The sequence below is a fragment of the Pan troglodytes genome, chromosome 23 (genome assembly GCF_028858775.2).
Source record: "Pan troglodytes isolate AG18354 chromosome 23, NHGRI_mPanTro3-v2.0_pri, whole genome shotgun sequence".
NCBI classification, from domain to species: domain Eukaryota; kingdom Metazoa; phylum Chordata; class Mammalia; order Primates; family Hominidae; genus Pan; species Pan troglodytes.
Window position 1 is genome coordinate 19,954,101 of NC_086016.1, and position 16,514 is coordinate 19,970,614.

The window sequence follows — 16,514 nt, forward strand, 5'->3', positions numbered from 1 at the left end:
TGAAAGGCCCCAGGTTTTATTCCCGGTTCACATTGCCGCACCCATAACCCAGGGAATGTGGCAGCCCCTGCTGGGGTTTCACAGGTGTGCAGAGGGTGCCTCTGGGTAGGGCTTCATTCTTCTATGGGCAGGAGTCCCTGGGCAGTGACCACGCCCTAGTGACAGCCAGAGTGCCTTCATTCCAAGTGCTATATTAGCAGTATCTTAAAAACCTGTCTGAGCCGGGCGCGGTGGCTCACGCCTGTAATCCCAGCACTTTGGGAGGCTGAGGTGGGCGGATCATGAGGTCAGGAGATCGAGACCATCCTGGCTAACACGGTGAAACCCCATCTCTACTAAAAATGCAAAAAATTAGCTGGGCATGGTGGCGGGCGCCTGTAGTCCCAGCTACTTGGGAGGCTGAGGCAGGAGAATGGCGTGAACCCGGGAGGCGGAGCTTGCAGTGAGCCAAGATCGCGCCACTTCACTCCAGCCTGGGCAACAGAGCAAGACTCCGTCTCAACAAAAAAAAAACCTGTCTGAAACAAGTACGTGAGAATTCACTTCTTTTTTTTTTTTTTTTTGAGATGGAGTTTCGCTCTTGTTGCCCAGGCTGGAGTGCAATGGCACGATCTCAGCTCAACACAACCTCTGACACCCACGTTCAAGTGATTCTCCTGCCTCAGCCTCCTGACTAGCTGGGATTATAGGTATGCGTCACCATGCTGGGCTAATTTTGTACTTTTAGTAGAGACGGGGTTTCTCCATGTTAGTCAGGCTGTTCTTGAACTCCCACCCTCAGATGATCCACCCCCCTTGGCCTCCCAAAGTGCTGGGATTACAGGCGTGGCCACCTCGCCCAGCCGAGAATTCACTTTTGCTGAGAAAGTAATGGAGGTCCCACGGCCATTTTAGGAGCAACATTTGTTGGGGTGGAGTGGAGATCGGTAGTGCAAAATTGACCCTCCTAGATTACCCAAGAAAAATGAGCCCAGATCTGAACTTCTGAAGACACAACTTGAATTCACCACCTTTTTAAAATCTTTTTTTTTTTTTTTTTGAGACAGAGTCTAGCTCTGTGGCCCAGACTGGAGTGCAGTGGCGCGACCTCGGCTCACTGCAAGCTCCACCTCATTTAGTTCAGGTACTAAACGGGTCACTGGGCTTAGTGGCAAGAGTTCCTAATGAGAAATACTACTTGAGGACTTACATTGTACCAGATGCTTTACATGTGTGGCATCATTTAATCTTCCAGATATTATAACCATTGTCATTGTAGAGATGAGAAAACTGAGTCCTGAAAAGCTGACTAGTCTGGGGACATCACTTGTTCAAGGTCACATGGCTAGTCGTTGAGGAAAGCAGAATTGAACTCAGGTGACTCCATGGCCCATGTATGAACCACTGGGCCACACTCCCTCACTTAGAAGCTGATGTTGTCAGTTCTCACTATCAGCAGGGTTGGTGCCTCTACAAAACCACAATCAGGAAGGGAGAAAGGCCTTAGGAATAATATTCTAGGCCTTCGACTACAAACTACAGCCGGCAGGACAAATTTTTTTCAACTTTATTGAGGCTTTTTTTTTTTTTTTTTGAGATGGAGTCTCGCTCTGTTGCCCAGGCTGGAGTGCAGTGGCACGATCTTGGCTCACTGCAACCTCCGCCTCCCGGGTTCAAGCAATTCTCCTGCCTCAGCCTCCCGAGTAGCTGGGACTACAGGCACGCACCACCACACCCGGCTAATTTTTGTATTTTTAGTAGAGATGGGGTTTCACCATTTTGGTCAGGCTGGTCTCGAACTCCTGACCTTGTGATCCGCCTGCCTCGGCCTCCCAAAGTGCTGGGATTATAGGCATGAGCCACCGCGCCTGGCCGAGGCATATTTTATATATATAATTCATCCCTTTCAAGTGTACAATTCAATAATTTTAGTCAATTTACCAAACTGCACAGCCATTACCTTAATACATTTTAGAACATTACCAGTAAGACCATACTTTCAGGGATATCACTTCTAGAGTTTATTATAGAACACTGTCAGTATCCCAAAAGGATCCCTCATGCACACCTACCTGGAGGTCAAAATAGAACCTTCAGATGTTGTGTTTGGTCCACCATATTTAGAATATTCTTTTGATGGCTGGGAGGAGTGGCTCAAATCTGTAATCCCAGCACTTTGGGAGGCCGAAGCAGGCGGATCACATGAGGTCGGGAGTTCGAGACCATCCTGACCAATGTGGTGAAACCCCATCTCTACTAAAAATACAAAAATTAGCCAGGTGTGGTGGCACATGCCTGTAATCCCAGCTACTCTGGAGGCTGAGGCAGGAGAATCACTTGAACCTGGGAGGCTGAGATTGCAGTGAGCCGAGATCACGCCACTGCACTCCAGCCTGGGTGACATAGCAAAACCCCATCTCAAAATAAAATAAAATATTATTTTGAATTTTTTGCTAGCTTTAAAAAAAGGAGACAACATCACATAGTATTAACATTTTTAAATTCTCCTAGAAAAAAAAATCAGAATATTGGGCAAAAGGGGACTCTTCTTCATACAAGGCAAAACCAGTAGCTGCCCCCTTTAGACAGAGCTGGTGCTCTTGGGTCCACTCCATAAAATCAGTAAGAGGGTGCAAGTGGGGTCCCCAGAACCATGGCCTTCTAGCCTCCAGCCCAGACCCTTGGTTCCACAGCTCTTGGCAGATGGCAGAGCAGTCACGGCACTTTGTTATTAGAAAAAGCAAGTGCTGCCGGGTGCCGTGGCTCACGCCTGTAATCCCACCACTTTGGGAGGCCGAGGCGGGTGTATCACGAGGTCAGGAGATCAAGACCATCTTGGCTAACACGGTGAAACCCCGTCTCTACTAAAAATACAGAAAAATTAGCCGGGAGTGGTGGCAGGTGCCTGTAGTCCCAGCTACTTGGGAGGCTAAGGAAGAAGAATGGCGTGAACCCTGGAGGCGGAGCTTATAGTGAGCCGAGATGGCGCCACTGCACTCCGGCCTGGGTGACAGAGCTAGACTCTGTCTCAAAAAAAAGAAAAGAAAAGAAAATAAAAAAAAGCAAGTGCTAGGCCAGGCACAGTGGCTCACGCCTATAATCCTAGCACATTGGGAGGCTGAGGCGGGCGGATCATCTGAAGTCAGAAGTTCGAGACCAGCCTGACCAATATGGTGAAACCCCGTCTCCACTAAAAATACAAAAATTAGCCAGGCATGGCGGCGTGCGCCTGTAGTCCCAGCTACTCAGGAGGCTGAGACAGGAGAATTGCTTGAACCCGGGCGGCAGGGGTTGCGGTGAGCCGAGATCCCGCCATTGCACTCCAGCATGGACGACAGAGGGAGACTCCGTCTAAAAAAAAAAAAGCAAGTGCTTCATCCTCACCAAAAAGGAGCTATTCTTTTTACTTGGGCAACCTTCTCTGAAAGCAAAGTCCCCTGTCTTGTAATGAAGCTTCGCAATTAGGGTTTACACACGATGTGGTAAAGGAACGCTCACAGTTTGCTGTCTCTTTGGCATCAACCTCTCCCTGCACATAAAGCGGGCATTTCTCGAGCCTGGCTTTTTGGCTTTCCTTTGCTAGGCTCCATGTAGACACACTGCCCTTTGGGGAGCTGTTGACAGGGTTGATCAGAGAATGACTATCTTCGGTTACTATGGGAGACACTGCTGGCTGTCCACCCAGTTCCTCCTTTGTTCCTTACTATTTTGTTCACAGTGGCAATATTTTCAGGGAAGGTGAACCCAGCCCTAAGGAGTGAACTATGATTGGATAGCTCACTCTGCGGATTCCAGGCTTCCTTGTGATTGGATAGAACTCTGCGGATTCCAGGCTTCCTTGTGATTGGCTAGAACTCTGCGGATTCCAGGCTTCCTTGTGATTGGATAGAACTCTGCGGATTCCAGGCTTCCTTGTGATTGGATAGAACTCTGCGGATTCCAGGCTTCCTTGTGATTGGCTAGAACTCTGTGGATTCCAGGCTTCCTTGACAGTAACTGGCTTAGGAGTAGGCATATGACCCATTCTACTCAAAGAGGCATAAGCGGACACTGACATTTGCTGGCAGGGGATGAGGAGCTTGGAAAAGATCCTCCTCCCGTTTTGCCATCTTTGTTTCTTGCCACAATAGGATGTAACCATTGGCGCTGCAGCAGCCACCCTGCGACCATGAATGGAGAGCCAAGAGAATGGCAGAGGTAAAACACAGCTTTCCCATTGTTTTGTTTTCTTTTGTTTTGTTTTGTTTTTTGTTTTTTGTTTTGTGTCAGTCTCAAACCGTGAGACGAATAAAACCTCTTTTTTTTTTTTTTTTTTTTTTTTTTGAGATGGGGTCTCGCTCTGTCACCCAGGCTGGAGTGCAGTGGCATGGTCTCGGCTCACTGCAAGCTCTGCCTCCCGGGTTCACGCCATTCTCCTGCCTCAGCCTCCCGGGTAGCTGGGACTACAGGCGCCCGCCACCACGCCCGGCTAATTTTTGTATTTGTAGGAGAGACGAGGTTTCACCATGTTAGGCAGGATGGTCTCGATCTCTTGACCTCGTGATCTGCCCACCCCGGCCTCCCAAAGTGCTGGGATTACAGGCGTGAGCCACCGCACCCAGCCAGAACCTCTTTTCTTTATAAATTACCCAGGTATTCCACTATAGCAGTGCAAATACATTGCTCGTCACTAACACAACCCTGTGCCTTTCTTTTTCCTTTTGAGACAGAGTCTTGCTCTGTCACCCAGGCTGGAGTGCAGTGGCACAATCTCGGCTTACTGCAACTTCTGCCTCCCGAGTTCAAGTAATTCTCATGCCTCAGCCTCCCAAGTAGCCGGGACTACAGTTGTGTGCCACCAGGACTGGCTAACTTTTGTATTTTTAGTAGAGACAGGGTTTCACCATGTTGCCCGGGCTGGTCTTGAACTCCTGACCTCAAGTGATCCGCCTGCCTCGGCCTCCCAAAGGGCTGGGATTACAAGTGTAAACCACCGCACCCAGCCAAGCCTGTGCCATTTTAAAGGTAGGGAAACCAAGGCTCAGGATCTTAAGTGACTTGTCCAAGATCAAAAAGCTGAAAAATTGGCTGGATGTGGTAGCTCACCCCTACTTTGGGTGAGCTCAATCCAGTACTTTGGGAGTCTGAGGTGGGAGGATCACTTGAGACCAGGAGTTCCAGACCAGCCTGGACAACATAAGGAGACTTCATCTCCATAAAAATTTTTTAAAAATTAAGCTGAACATGATGGCAAATCCCTACCAGTCCCAGCTACTAAGGAGGCTGAGGCAGGAGGATGGCTTGAGCCCAGCAGTTTGAGGCTGCAGTGATTCATGATTGCATGACTGCACTCCAGCCTGGGAAAAAGAGCAAGACCCTGTTTCTAAATAGATGAATACTGAATAAATAAAATGAAATGTTTTAAAAGCTGAAAAATTAGGCTGGGCACAGTGGCTCACGCCTGTAATCCCAGCACTTTGGGAGGCCAAGGCAGATGGATCAAGAGATCAGGAGTTTGAGACCAGTCTGACCAACATGGTGAAACCCTGTCTTTGCTAAAAATACAAAAATTAGCCAGGCGTGGTGGCATGCACCTGTAATCCCAGCTACTCAGGAGGCTGAGGCAGAAGAATCACTTGAACCCAGGAGGTGAAGGTTGCTGTGAGCCGAGATCGGGCCACTGCACTCCAGCTTGGGTGACAGAGCGAGATTCTGTCTCAAAAAAAAAAAAGAAAAGAAAAAAAGAAAAAATTAAAATATAAAAATAAAAAAATTAGCCAGGTGTGGTGGCACACACCCATAGTTCTAGGTATTTGGGAGGCTGAGGCGGAAGGATCTCTTTAACTTAGGAGTTCAAAGCTGCAGTGAGCTATGATCACACCACTGCACTCTATCCTGGGCAACAGAACAAGACTCTATCTCTAAAAAATATTTAAAAATAGGCCAGGCACGGTGGCTCACACCTGTAATCCCAGCACTTTGGGAGGCTGACGTGGGTGGATCACCTGAGGCCGGGAGTTTGAGACCGGCCTGACCAACATGGAGAAATTCCGTCTCTACTAAAAATACAAAATTAGCCAGGCATGGTGGTGTGCGCCTGTGATCCCAGCTACTCGGGAGGTTGAGGCAGGAGAATTGCTTGAACCTGGGAGGCAGAGGCAAAGGTTGCGGTGAGCCTGGGCAACAAGAGTGAAACTCCGTCTCAAAAAAAAAAAAAAAAGAAAGAAAAAAAATTAAAAAATAAATAAAATAAAATAAAATGGCTAATATGGTCAATTTAAAAAATAAATATTTTGGCCAGGCGCGGTGGCTAACGCCTGTAGTCCCATCACTTTGGGAAGCCGAGGCAGGCAGATCACATAAGGTCAGGAGTTCAAGACCACCCTGGCCAACCTGGTGAAACCCAGTCTCTACTAACAATTCAAAAATTAGCCGGACATGGTAGCACGCCTCTATAGTCCCAACTACTCAGGAGGCTGAGGCAGGAGAATTGCTTGAACCCGGGAGATGGAGGTTGCAGTGAGCCAAAATCCCGCCACTGCACTCCAGCCTGGATGCCAGAGCGAGACTCTTTCAAAAAATAAAATAAAATAAAATAACAGAAAGAGAGAGGCCAAATAGGCAAATATTGTAAAAAGTTTATCTTTGTTGAATCTAGGTGGTCAATTATGTGCATATTCTTTCTAACTTTCTCTATGTTTGAAATTTGCCGTAATAATAAGTTTGAAAACTAGATGGAGATGTAAAGACAGGGCCTCTCAGCTGATGGTGTTTGCCTACCTGGTTCCCTCTCTTGGTCTTCTGCCCAGATATTGGCCCCACTGCTATTCCAGCCTGGATCCCCTGAGGCTTGAATGAGTTTAGGGACTTGCTGGGCCCCTAGAATCAGACCAGGAAACACTGGATCTGGGGCTGGACAACTAAGGCAGGATTCTTAATTGGTATATTAGAGATGAAGACAAACATGTCTCCCATAAGGGCAGCCTTTGGGAGACACAGCCCCTACACAGAAAAGCGAGAGTCCCTCCTGGGCATTTCTCCCAGTGTGAAGAGGAACACAGTAAAAGGATTAGCAGCAAGGATGGACCCAGAATTTAGAGCCATTTACAAGGGTACAAAATCATTCCTGGCTACAAAGGGTAAAAATGAGAAAAGAGGGTAAAATGAGAAATGAACGCGGTGGCTCACGCCTGTAATCCCAGCACTTTGGAAGACCAAGGCGGGCGGATCTCTTGAGGTCAGGAGTTCAAGACCAGCCTGGCCAACATGGTGAAACCCCCGTCTCTACTAAAAATACAAAAATTAGCTGGACATGGTGGTACGCGCCTATAATCCCAGCTACTAGGGAGGCTGAAGCAGGAAAATCACTTGAACAAAGGAGGCAGAGGTTGCAATAAGCCGAGATTGCGCCACCGCATTCCAGCCTGGGTGACAGAGTGAGACTGTCTCAAAAAAAAAAAAAAAAAAAGAGAGAGAGAGAAAGAGAGATAAAAGAATAAAAGTTTAGGACGGGCGCAGTGGCTCACGCCTGTAATACTAGCACTTTGGGAGGCCAAGGCAGGCAGATCACCAGGTCAGGAGATCGAGACCATCCTGGCTAACATGGTGAAACCCCATCTTTACTAAAAATACAAAAAAAAAAAAAAAAAAAATTAGCTGGGCGTGGTGGCAGGCGCCTGTAGTCCCAGCTACTCGGGAGGCTGAGACAGGAGAATGGTGTGAACCTGGGAGGCAGAGCTTGCAGTGAGCCGAGATCGCGTCACTGCACTCAAGCCTGGAGGACAGAGCGAGACTCCGTCTCAAAAAAAAAAAAAGAATAAAAGGTTAGCTGGGTGTGGTGGCTCACGTCTGTAATCCCAGCACTTTGGGAGCCCAACACGGGCTGATCACCTGAGGTCTGGAGTTCCAGACCAGCCTGACCAACGTGGCAAAATGCCATCTCTACTAAAAATACAAAAATTAGCCAGGCATGGTGGTGGGCGCCTGTAATCCCAATTACTTGGGAGGCTGAGGCAGGAGAATCGCTTGAACCTGGGAGTCGGAGGTTGCAGTGAGCTAAGATCGTGACATTGCACCCCAGCATGGGTAACGGAGTGAGACCCTGTTCCAAAAAAAACCAAAAAAAGTGGCAAAAATAGACTTAAAGAATTTTTTTTTCCTTGAGATGGAGTCTCTCTCAGGCGTGATCTTGGCTCACTGCAACCTCCGCCTCCCGGGTTCACACCATTCTCCTGCCTCAGCCTCCCGAGTAGCTGGGATTACAGGTGGCCGCCACCATGCCCGGCTAATTTTTGTATTTTTTAGTAGAGACAGGGTTTCACCATATTGGCCAGGCTGGTCTCGAACTCCTGACCTTGTGATCCACCCACCTCAGCCTCCCAAAGTGCTGGAATTACAGGCATGAGCCACCGTGCCCAGCCAAGAATATTTTTTGAGGATTGTAAGCTCCTTTAGGAGGAGAACCACGCCTGGCTTGCTATCTCCCCACCAGAACCCCCATCTCTATCACAGGGTCTTACACAAAACAGGTACTCCAAAAAAAAAACTTTAAAAATTCATCAGTTCTTGATTCTCTCATCTAACCTGGTGTAAATGGCTGAAGTAGAGATGGGTGGGATCTAGGCCTTTGGACATTTGACTGCATCACAGATGCTGAGGCAAAACCCACCCGCCAGGAGACTGCTTGAATTTTCACTAGAATGCCAGTCCTAGTCTTGGAGTTATGGCTTGTGCCTAGGAGTTCAAGCCTAGCCTGGGCAACGTAGGGAGACCCCTTCTCTAGAAAAAATTAAAAAAATTAATTGGGTGTAGTGGTGCATATCTGTAGTCCCAGGCAGCCAGGAGGCTTGCCTAAGCCCAGGGGTTTGAGACTGCAATGAGCTATGATTGTGCTATTGCACTCCAGCCTGGGAAAAAGAGCCAGATCCTGTCTTAAAAAAAAAAAATGGTTAGGGCCAAGTGGGGTGGCTCACGCCTGTAATCCCAGCACTTTGGGAGGCTAAGGCAGGTGGATTGCCTGAGGTCAGGAGTTCAAGACCAGCCTGGCCAACATGGTGAAACCCCGTCTCTACCAAAAATACAAAAATTAGCCAGGCATGGTGGCGTGCGCCTGTAGTCCCAGCTACTTGGGAGGCTGAGGCAGGAGAATCGCTTGAACTCAGGAGGCGGAGGTTTCAGTGAGCTGAGATCACGCCACTGCACTCCAGCCTGGGCAACAGAGTAAGACTGTCTCAAAAAAAAAAAAAAAAAGGTTAAAACAATAATAAAAATGGAGATTTTAATAGCGCCTCCCTCACTAAATAATCCCATAGGATAAAGCATGTAAAACTTCTGCCACAATGCATGATACATATATAGCAGGCACTCAAGAAAGAATAGCTGGTATTATTCTTGTTATTATTGCAACTATAGTCGACAAAGACTTTGTAAGTACAATCTACCAGAATACATTTCTTAAGGCTAAGTTTCTTAAATGTAACAAATAAATTCCACTATCACCTTTGAAATCCATTTATCAGTCCGCTTGGTTTATTTTCCCATGTTCTTTAAGTTGAAGGGAGAAATGGGAGATGTTTGACAGAATTTTTTTTTTTTTTGATGGAGTCTCGCACTGTAGCCAGGATGGAGTGCAGTGGCACCATCTCAGCTCACTGCAACCTCTACCTCCCAGGTTCAAGCGATTCTCCTGCCTCAGCCTCTCAAGTAGCTGGGACTACAGGCACGCACCACCACGCCCAGCTAATTTTTGTATTTTTAGTAGAGACGGGGTTTCATCATATTGGCCAGGATGGTCTCAATCTCCTGACCTCGTGATCCATCCGCCTCAGCCTCCCAAAGTGCTGGGATTATAGGCACGAGCCACCATGCCCAACCTTGACAGAATTGTTTTCGGAGAGTTCCATTAAATTTGGCCTCACCAATAGGTGGGTCCACTCTATTCGGATAAGGACTAAGTCAACCGTTATCTCTGTATTCCTTTGGGTCCAGCAATGTCAGTCACAGAGTAAGTGCTCAAAGAAACGTTTGATAAATGAAATGGAATCCATCTGAAGCCCAAGAGCACTTACCTTATATAAAGCAGAGCTCAGGGAGCCTCCCTGGGAGGTAGAAGGTGGAGGAGCCATTAATCCCATAGAAATCTGAACAGGAAATGCTCAAGAAGATGGTATGCTGGAGCTTCTGCCCTTTGGAACCCCTGACCTGCAAGAGGCAACTCCCAGAGCTTCCCTAAGATAAAAGTTTTAACTGGTGCCTCAGCCAGGGAATCTGGGTTTGGGAAAAAGACAGCAATTCAAGCTGGCTGTCTGACCAACCACCATTAAGGGGTAATTTTTTGTTGTTGTTGTTTTTGTTTTATACAGAGTCTCGCTCTGTCGTCCAGGCTGGAGTGCAGTGGCACGATCTCAGCTCATTGCAACCTCTGCCTCCCAGGTTCAAGTAATTCTCCTGTCTCAGCCTCCCGAGTAGCTGGGACTACAGGCACCTACCACCACGCCCTGCTAATTTTTCTATTTTTAGTAGACATGGGGCTTCAACTTGTTGGTCAGGCTGGTCTCAAACTGCTGACCTCAGGTGATCCACCTGCCTCAGCCTTCCAAAGTGCTGGGATTACAGGCTACAGGTGTGAGCCAACACACCCCACCTAAGGGGCGATTTTATTGGGTTATCCTGTCTCTGGAGAAGGAAAGGGGCCACAGTCAATGAAATTAGCATTCTAAAAGCAAGAGAATCTGTAAAGTAGAAAAGGACCTTGAGATGGGAGCATGCGTTTTACACAGGAAGGCCCAGACTTGGCCCAGTCTGGCCCAAGACCACCTAACTTGTCAGTAGCAAAGCTGGGATGAATAAAAGCTCAGCTTCCTGACTCCCTGTCCCCAGTTCTTTCCACCACTCCAGCCGGCCACTCCCAATCCCCCTGCTAAGCCAACCCACCTACAGACAGTGTCACGGTCCCTCATTCCCGAATCCCTTACTCAATCCCCCACAGCCTTTTCCATCTTTCATGCCTTCCTAGCGCTATAGGGTTGGCGGGGCAGAGTGCTCAGAGACCAGCAAGCTGGGATGTGGGGTCTTCCCGAGGTGGTGCGGGATATTTTGGCTGCTTAGAGGAGGAGCAGGGCAGGCATCTGCAAAAGGCATCTGCATTTCTTACACAGTCCCTAACTGCCAGGCCCAGTGCCAGATCGCAGACCCTTTGTTAACAGAGATGCCCTGGCTTTGTAAACCAAGAGGGAGGCAGAAAAAGTCCTCTAGCAACACAGACTGGCCTCTGGGGGAGGCGGGAGAGGGAATTGTCTACGAAAGTTCTCATTTAAACAAACAAACAACAAGATGAAAATAATAAGCTAGACAAAGAGCCAAGGGGGAACAGCAAGCAAACTCCTGAAATTGCACTGTAATTAAAGCATAGCTGCCTTCCAGATTCTCAAGTGCTGAGATGGGCTGGAGGGATGTTTACTAACCTGGTCAAAAGACATCAGGGCAAATTAAGCTGCATCCCAGCCTTGCCTCCAAACACTTTAGAATGCAAATGAGAGATGCCAAATTTGCATCTGGGGCATGAAGGGGACCAATAAGTAACCTGCACAGGTCTTGAGCGTTTGGTGAGAAGAATCCAAACTGGCCACTGTGAAGGGAGGCACTGGGGAATGCTGAGCAGGGGGTGGGGTGGCTATCCTGTTTCACCAGAGATGATTTTTTTTTTGGTTTGGTCCAGGCCGATCTCGAGGCTAGGAGCTAGCTGACTAGCCCTCCGGGACCATGCCAATTCACATATGAGAGTACACCAGACTTAGACCCAGGAAGATTTACATGAGTTTGTGCCAGTATTAACCCCCGGAGATGCCTACCCAATCAGAGCCATTGCGCCAAGGCAAGGAAGGCATTGCCAGGGCGTTTGCATGACAGAAAGTAGCATATGGGCTCAAGAGAAACCTTTCTGGGCAGGGGGAGGGAGGGCCATACCCACATGAATCACTCTCTGGTGGTTTTGCTTTGGTTTCAGAACCTGTGGCTAAGGCAGAAGGACCAGTAGGGCCCCTGGCCGCGTTGATTTTTCTCCTCCCAGCTGCTTCTGTCTCTCTCTCAGGCTCCTGGAAACAAAACAGCTGAGCAGATAAACAAGTCACCACCTGCTCCCTCCTCCCCCGTGACACCGCCCCTGTCCCCAAGTCCCACCCCTTCTTCTTGCACTCTCTCCCTCCATTCCTCCTTGAAGCCAAACTTCCGGTGGCAGCTGCAGCTGCTCTCTCCCCTCCCATGCCTGCCTCCCCAGCACAGTCCCCTGCCGCAGCCCCTGCCCCACCAATGGCAAATGAGGAACATGTGTACAGAGCCCTGGGCTCTCCCTCCTCCTGAGGCCATTTCCAACAAAACACTTGTGCTTTCTGAAAGTAAGATGTGGAGCTCTGGAGTCCCCAAGGAAAACGGGTTTATGGCATCCGCCAGCCCTGGAGCCAGTGAGTGTCTGGCCCCTTGGCCCAGAGCCCCACTGCCAGGCACAGGCAAACTGAGAGGAAGGGGTTAATCTGAGCAGAGGAGGCCAGGAGGGGCCCAGCTCCATTCCCGACTGCAGGGGATGCTCATCCCCGGGATAGAGGTCAACAGGAAGCAGCTCAAAGAGGCCAGGAGGCCAAGGCCCAGTTTAAACCCTGAATGAAGGCCACCTTTTCAGTAGCATGCACATGTGTGCATGCACACACACGTACACACTCATACACACATGTTACCATGCACATAGTATCCTCTTATTAACAACGTTAAGGTTGTCACGACAGACTCTGGGTTTGGTGTCGGAAGCCCTGCATCAGGGCTGTTTAATAAGTCCCCAGTGCCAATGGTAGGCACTATGGAGGCCCAAACTGTTGGGGAGGGGAACCTCAGAATGCCTTCTCCCAGGGAGGGGTGTGTGTGCCAGGAGCTGGGTGATGGAGCTCCTCCAGAGCTTTTCTTGGAAGTTCAGAGTTTAACTCTGGGTTAGTAGGGCTCACCTTAGTTCTGAGGCATGTAGGTGAAGACACTGCAATTAGGAAGGTGATGGGGCAGGGGACCAGCCTGTCTTCACCCCCAAGCTTATGTCTGTCTTTCTTCCTTTCTTCCTTTCCTTTCCTTCCTTCCTTCCTTTCTTCCTTTCCTTCTTTCCTTCTTCTTTCTTTTTTTTTTTTGAGATGGAGTCTAGCTCTGTCACCCAGGCTGGAGTGCAATGGTGCGATCTCAGCTCACTGCAACCTCCGCCTCCCGGGTTCAAGTGATTCCCCTGCCTCAGCCTCCCAAGTAGCCGGGATTACAGACACCCACCACCACGCCCAGCTAATTTTTGTATTTTTAATAGAGACGGGGTTTCACCATGTTGGCCAGGCTGGTCTTGAACTCTTGACCTCAAGTGATCCACCTGCCTTGGCCTCCCAAAGTGTTGGGATTACAGGCGTGAGCCACTGTGGCTGGCCCTTTTCTTTTTTCTTTTTTTTTTTAAGAAACAGAGTCGGCCGGGCACAGTGGCTCACACCTATAATCCCAGCACTCTGGGAGGCTAAGGTGGGTGGGTCACGAGGTCAGGAGTTCAAGACTAGTCTGGCCAACATAGTGAAACCCTGTCTCTACTAAAATACAAAAAATTAGCCAGGCGTGATGGTGTGCACCTGTAGTCCCAGCTACTCGGGAGGCTGAGGCAGGGGAATCACTTGAACCTAGGAGGCGGAGGTTGCAGTGAGCCGAGATCGTGCCACTGCACTCCAGCCTGGTGACAGAGCTAGACTCCATCTCAAAAAAAAAAAAAAAAATAGAAAAAAAAAAGAAAAGAAGAAAACAAAACAAAAAAAAAAACGAAACAGAGTCTTGGCTGAGCATGGTGACGCATGCTTATAATCCCAGTACTTTGGGAGGCCGAGGAGGGAGGATCACTTGAGGTCAGGAGTTCAAGACCAGCCTGGCCAATATAGTGAAACCCCCGTCTCTACTAAAAAAAAAAAAAAAAAAAAAATTAGCCAGGCATGGTGGCGTGTGCCTGTAGTCCCAGCTACTCAGGAGGCTGAGGCAGGAGAATCGCTTGAACCCAGGAGGCGGAGGCTGCAGTGAGCCAAGATCGCACCACTGCACTCCAGCCTGGGCGACAGACAGAGTGAGACTCCATTTCAAACAAACAAACAAAAAGAAAAAAAGAAAGAAAGAAAAAGTAAGAGTCTCGCTCTGTCTCCCAGGCTGGAGTGCAGTGGGGTGACCTTGCCTCACTGCAGCATTGAACTCCTGGGCTCAAGGAATCCTCCCGCTTCAGCCTCCTGAGTCTATAGGTGCACACCACCACACCCAGCTAATTTTTAAGTGTTTTGTAGAGACAGGGTCTCCCTATGTTGCCCAAGCTGGTCTCAAACTCCTGGCCTGAAGCGATCCTCCTGCCTTGGCCTCTCAAAGTGCTGAGATTACAGTTGTGAGCCACCATGCCCAGATCACATTTCCCCAGAACTCTATCTTTCCTGCTTGTGGACAAGGCAGGGGATGGATTTGGTGTCTGAGAAAGACAAACACAACCTTTAATTTGCTGACTGTCTCATACCTGTCTGCACAGCCTGCTGCTGTTTCGTGTGGAAAGTAACAGTAGCCTGGATAGCTCACAGCTGGGTTTGAAACAGTTAATGGCTGAGTGACCTTGAACAAGTTACTTGACCTCCCGGAGCCTGTCTTCTCATTGGTAAAATGTTAACAATATCTGGCTCTGACTCAGAGTTAAATTACTCTTTTGTTTTTCAGGTGGAATTAAGTGACAAGGCAAAGCTAATGTAAGATACATAAAACACCAAAAACACCAAGCATTCTGCCGTGAACCCATTTGGTGCTCAATAAAATCATTGCCCTTTTTTTGGTGTTTTGTTGGAGACAAAACGGAAACACCAAATGGCTGGTGGAAGTGGTAGGAAAAAACGAGACCAAAAACCCAGTGGCTCTGAAGAGGTACCTGCAGACCCACTGGGCAGGGTAGAGAGGAGCCCAGTGGGAACTTTTCTGCCAGGAGGAATCAGTGGGCAGAGCTCTTCTTCTCATTTGTCCAGCAGGGCTTCTCATCCTCAGCACTGCTGACATTTGCGCCAGATATTTCTTTGGTTTGGAGGCTGTCCTGTGCACTGTCGGATGTTTACCAGCATCGTCAGTCTCTACTCTCCAGGTGAAGTAGCAAGTTGTCTGCCTCCCGCAGTTATGACAATCAGAATGTCCTGGTGGAGGGGGGCAGAATCACCCTGTGAGCTCCGCTGTAGAGCTCAGAGCCCCACCTCCTTTAGGAGTCTGAGCCAAGGCTGTGTCCACAGGAGGGAGTCACTGAAGGTTGGAGGACTGATATGCACCAATACCTTTCCCACAAACAAGAGATGCCTGAGAAAGACCTGGTCATGCAGGAGGTGGTGAGTGGCTACTGGAAGAAATATGGTGGCTGGGGGAGGGGCAAGGGAGAAGCCTGCCTGCGGTTGAGCAGGCTAGCTGGAGAGCCAAGGTCGGTGCCCACTAGTGACTCTCCCGAGGGGTGTTGCCTTGGTGGGCTTCCCCGCTCTGGCCTTTTGTCACCTTGTTTGCTGAATCCAGGTAACATGTTTAACCAAATTGGAAAGCAATTCCGGGGAGTTGGAGTCAGATCTGTCCCTGCCCTTGCTGTTGCTAATGAGCTGTGTGACCTTAGTTGAGCCATTTGATCTCTCTGCAACTGTTTCTTGGGCTGTGAAACATGGGGGTTGGAGTCTCTGATTTCTAAGATCCTTTTCAGCTGTAAGTTCTAAGGCCTGTGAATACCACAGTGTGATTAAGCCAACTGGGTGGTGGTGAGGGCCTTGTAAGTTTCAGTCTTACTGCAAGCCAGCGATAGAATTCTCCACATGTCTTTGTTAAGAACTCTTGGCCCGGCACAGTGGCTCATGCCTGTAATCCCAGCATTTTGGGAGGCCGAGGCAGGTGGATCACCTGAGGTCAGGAGTTTGAGACCAGCCTGGCCAAGATGGTGAAACCCCGTCTCTACTAAAAATACAAAAATTAGCTGGGCGTGGTGGCACATGCCTGTAATCCCAGCTACTCGGGAGGCTGAGGCAGGAGAATCATTTGAACCCAGGAGACGGAGGTTGCAGTGAGCCGGGATTGCGCCACTACACTCTAACCTGGGCGACAAGAGCAAGACTTTGTCTAAAAAAAAAAAAAGAACTCTTGTTGCTGAGAAATACTTCCGGAGTTCCTACTGTGTGCGAAGCAACGTGCTCTCTGCTGTGCATGTGGGGAGGTCTTTCCCCCTTTCCTCTGAGGGCTCATAATCTAATAACAGATCAAAATAATTCCAATAAAAGGCCATAAATGCAAAATGTCTCATCCTTTCCACTGGCTTCAAAGTCAGGAAGATCTGAGTTTGAGGCTAGGTCCACCATTAGGAGTCCTTGGGTTACTCAGCTCATTTAATCTCAGTTTCTTTACTTGTAAAATGGGCATAATAACAACTGTGTCACAGGGTTATTTTAAGAGTTAAATGAGATAATATATGGGCTGGGTGCGGTGGCTCACGCCTGTAATCCCAGCACTTTGGGAGGCCAAGG

The 16,514-nt window shown here is 48.8% G+C and overlaps 1 long non-coding RNA gene across 1 annotated transcript; it reads left to right on the top strand.

Moving 5' to 3' along the window:
- The first annotated feature begins 3,932 nt into the window (after positions 1-3,932).
- Positions 3,933-16,286, top strand: LOC129138479 (uncharacterized). Its single transcript, XR_008541768.2, has 4 exons — positions 3,933-4,176; positions 14,701-14,901; positions 15,003-15,112; positions 15,255-16,286. It is a non-coding gene; the product is annotated as an uncharacterized LOC129138479 (long non-coding RNA).
- The last annotated feature ends 228 nt before the right edge of the window (positions 16,287-16,514 follow it).